Here is a 4,734-nt window from a genome sequence, read left to right on the forward strand (position 1 = left end):
TGGTTGACGATGCTCTCCACCACATCTCCTCCACTTCCCGCTCCTCCGCCCTTGAACCCCGCCCCTCCAATCACCACCAGGACAGGTCCTCACCTACCACCCCACCAACCTCCAGATACATCGTATCATCCTTCGTCATTTCCGCCACCTCCAAACAGACCCCACCACCAGGGATTTTTTCCCTCCCCACCCGTATCAGCATTCCGGAAAGAACACTCCCTCCACGACTCCAGATACATCGTATCATCCTTCGTCATTTCCGCCACCTCCAAACAGACCCCACCACCAGGGATTTTTTCCCTCCCCACCCGTATCAGCATTCCGGAAAGAACACTCCCTCCACGACTCCCTCGTCAGATCCACACTAACCACCAACCCAACCTCCACTCCCGGCACCTTCCCCTGCAGCCGCAAGAAATGCAAAACTTGCGACACCTTCCCCCTCACTTCCCTCTAAGGCCCCAAGGGATCCTTCCATATCCGTCAGAAATTCATCTGCACCTCCACACACATCATTTACTGCATCCGCTGCACCCGATGTGGCCTCCTATACATTGGGGAAACAGGCCGCCTACTTGCAGAACGTTTCAGAGAACACCTCTGGGACACCCGCACCAACCAACCCAACCGCCCCATGGCTGAACACTTTAACTCCCCCTCCCACTCCACCTAGGACATGCAGGTCCTCGGCCTCCTCCATCGCCAGACCATGGCAACACGACGCCTGGAGGAAGAGCGCCTCATCTTCCACCTAGGAACCCTCCAACCAGAGGGGATGAATGCAGATTTCTCCAGCTTCCTCATTTGCACTCCCCCCACCTTTTTTCAGTCTCAACCCTCAGACTCAGCACCGCCTTCTTGACCCTGCAATCTTCTTTCCGACCTCTCCGCTCCCACCCCCTCTCCAGCCTATCAACCTCACCTTAACTTCCTTCCACCTATCGTATTCCCAACGTCCCTCCCCCAAGTCCCTCCTCCCTACCTTTTATCTTAGCCGAATTGGCACACCCTCCTCATTCCTGAAGAAGGGCTTATGCCCAAAACGTTTTTTTGATTCTCCTACTCCTTTGATGCTGTCTGACCTGCTGCGCTTTTCCAGCAACTGATTGGAGTGGGCCCAGTAGAGACTGGAGTGGGCCCAATACAGACTGAAGTGGGCCCAGCACTGATTGGAGTGGGCCCAGTAGAGACTGGAGTGGGCCCGGCACGGACGCAAATGGGCCCAATACAGAGTGTGCCCAACATGGATTCAAGTTGGCCCAGCACGGACTGGAATGGACCCAACATGGACTCAAGTGGGTCTGGCGTGGGCACAATACAGACTGGAGTGGGCCTAGTATAGACTGGAGTGGGCCCAGCAAAGACTGGAGAGGGCCCAGCACAGACTGGAGTGGACACAATACAGACTGGAGAGGGCTGAAACTTTATTGCTGGAACAGCACAGCAGGTCAGGCAGCATCTAGGGAACAGAAGATTCGACGTTTTGGGCACATGCCCTTCTTCAGGAAGAGGGCCCAGCACAGACTGGAGTGGACAAAATACAGACTGGAGAGGGCCCAGCACAGACTTGAGTGGAACCGAAACAGACTGGAGTGGGCCCAGCACAGACTGGAGTGGGCCCAGCACAGACCAGAGAGGGCCCAGCACAGACTGGAGTGGACCCAATATAGACCAGAGAGGGCCCAGCACAGACCTGAGTGGACCCAATACAGACTGGAGAGGGCCCAGCACAGACTGGAGTGCGCCCAGACAGACTGGAGTGGGCCCAATACAGACTGGAGTGGGCCCAGCACTGATTGGAGTGTGCTCAATAGAGACTGGAGTGGGCCCAGCACGGACGCGAATGGGCCCAATACAGAGTGTGCCCAACATGGACTGGAGTGGGCCCAGCACAGACCTGAGTGGGCCCAACATGGATTTGAGTTGGCCCAACATGGACTGGAATGGGCCCAAAACGGACTCAAGTGGGTCGGGCACAGACTGGAATAGGCCTAGTATAGACTGGAGTGGGCCCAGCATAGACTCAAGTGGACCTATACAGACTGGAGTGGGCCCAGCACAGCCGTGAATGGGCCCAATACAGACTGGGGTGGGCCTAGCACAGACTGGAGTAGGCCAATATAGACTGGAGTGGCCCAATACAGACTGGAGTGGGCCCAACATGGACTGGAGTGGACCCAGTACACTGGACTGGGTCCAAAGCAGACTGGAGTGGGCCTAGCAAATACTTGAGTCGTCCCAACACGGACTCAAAACAGTCCAATACAGACTGGAGTAGGCCCATCGTGGACTTGAGTGGGTCCATCGTGGACTTGAGTGGGCCCAGCGCAGACTCGAGTGGGCCCAGCATAGACTGGAGTGGGCCCAGCGTAGACTCGAGTGGGCCCAGCACAGACTGAAGTGGGTCATGCGTGGGCGCAATTCAGACTGGAGTGGGCCTATTATAGACTGGTGTGGGCCCAGCACAGACCGGAGAGGGCCCAGTACAGACTCGAGTGGAACCGAAACAGACTGGAGGGCGTCCTGACAGACTGGAGTGTGCCCAAAACAGACTGGAGTAGGCCCAGCACTGATTGGAGTGGGCCCAATAGAGACTGGAGTGGGCCCAGCACGGACGCGAATGAGCCCAATACAGAGTGTGCCCAACATGGACTGGAGTGGGCCCAGCACAGACCTGAGTGGGCCCAACATGGATTTGAGTTGGCCCAACATGGACTGGAATGGGCCCAAGTGGGTCGGGCACAGACTGGAATAGGCCTAGTATAGACTGGAGTGGGCCCAGCATAGACTGGAGTGGACCTGATACAGACTGGAGTGGGCCCAGCACAGCCGTGAATGGGCCCAATACAGACTGGGGTGGGCCTAGCACAGACTGGAGTGGGGCCAATATAGACTGGAGTGTGCCCAATACAGACTGGAGTGGGCCCAACATGGACTGGAGTGGACCCAATACACTGGACTGGGTCCAAAGCAGACTGGAGTGGGCCTAGCAAATACTTGAGTCGTCCCAACACGGACTCGAAACAGTCCAATACAGACTGGAGTAGGCCCATCGTGGACTTGAGTGGGCCCAGTGTAGACTCAAGTGGGCCCAGCACAGACTGGAGTGGGCCCAGCGTGGACTCGAGTGGGCCCAGCACAGACTGAAGTGGGCCTAGTGTGGATTCGAGCGGGTCCAACATGGACGTGAATGGTTCTAATAAAACTGGAGTGAGCCCAAAACAGACTGGAGTTGTCCCTGCACAAACTTGAGTCGTCCCAACATGGACTCAAAATGGCCCAATACAGACCGGATTGGGCCCAACATGGACTTGAGTGACCGCAGCACGGACTCGAGTGGGCCAAGCACATACTGAAGTGAGCCCAATACGGACTGGAGTGGGCCCGACACAGACTGGAGTGGGCCCGACACAAACCAGAGTGGGCCCAATACAGACTGGAGTGGGCCCAGCACTGATTGGAGTGTGCCCAATAGAGACTGGAGCGGGCCCAACACGGACCCGAATGGGCCCAATACAGAATGTGCCCAACATGGACTGGTGGGCAAGGCATAGACCTGAGTGGGCCCAAGATGGATTTGAGTTGGCCCAACATAGACTGGAATGGGCCCAACACGGACTCAAGTGGGTCTGGCACAGATTGGAGTAGGTCTAGTATAGACTGGAGTGGGCCCAGCACAGACTGAAGTGGACCCGACACAGACTGTAGTGGGCCCAGCACAGTCGTGAATGAGTCTAATTCAGACTGGAGTGGGCCCAGCACAGACTGGAGTGGGCCCAATACAGACTGGAGTGGGCCTAACATGGACTGAAGTGAACCCAATACACTGAACTGGGTCCAAAGCAGACTGGAGTGGGCCTAGCAAATACTTGAGTCATCCCAACACGGACTCGAAACAGTCCAAAACAGACTGGAGTAGGCCCATCGTGGACTTGAGTGGGCCCATCGTGGACTTGAGTGGGCCCAGCACAGACTGGAGTGGGCCCAGCGTGGACTTGAGTGGGCCCAGCACAGACTGGAGTGGGCCTAGTGTGGACTCGAGCGGGTCCAACATGGACTTGAATGGTCCTAATAAGACTGGAGTGGGCCAAAAACAGACTGGAGTGGGCCCTGCACAAACTTGAATCGTCCCAACATGGACTCAAAATGGCCCAATATAGACCAGATTGGGCCCAACATGGAGTTGAGTAGGCCCAACATGGACTCGAGTGACCGCAGCATGGACTCGAGTGGGCCAAGCACATACTGGAGTGAGCCCAATACGGACTGGAGTGGGCCCGACATAGACTAGAGTGGGCCCGGCACAAACCAGAGTGGGCTCAATACAAACTGGAGTGGGCCCAGCACTGATTGGAGTGGGCCCAGTAGAGACTGGAGTGGGCCCAGCACGCACTCGAATGGGCCCAATACAGAGTGTGGATTAGTGGTGCTAGAAGAGCACAACAGTTCAGGCAACATCCAATGAGCTTCGAATTCGACGTTTCGGGCAAAAGCCCTTCATCAGGAATAAAGGCAGTGAGCCTGAAGCGTTGAGAGATAAGCTAGGGGAGGGTGGGCGTGGGGAGAAAGTCGCATAGAGTACAATGGGTGAGTGGGGGAGGGGATGAAGGTGATAGGTCAGGGAGGAGAGGGTGGAGTGGATAGGTGGGAAAGGAGATAGGCAGGTAGGACAGGTCCGGACAAGTCATGGGGACAGTGCTGAGCTGGAAGTTTGGAACTAGGGTGAGGTGGGGT

This window comes from Chiloscyllium plagiosum, chromosome 48, assembly GCF_004010195.1.
Source record: "Chiloscyllium plagiosum isolate BGI_BamShark_2017 chromosome 48, ASM401019v2, whole genome shotgun sequence".
Lineage (NCBI taxonomy): Eukaryota > Metazoa > Chordata > Chondrichthyes > Orectolobiformes > Hemiscylliidae > Chiloscyllium > Chiloscyllium plagiosum.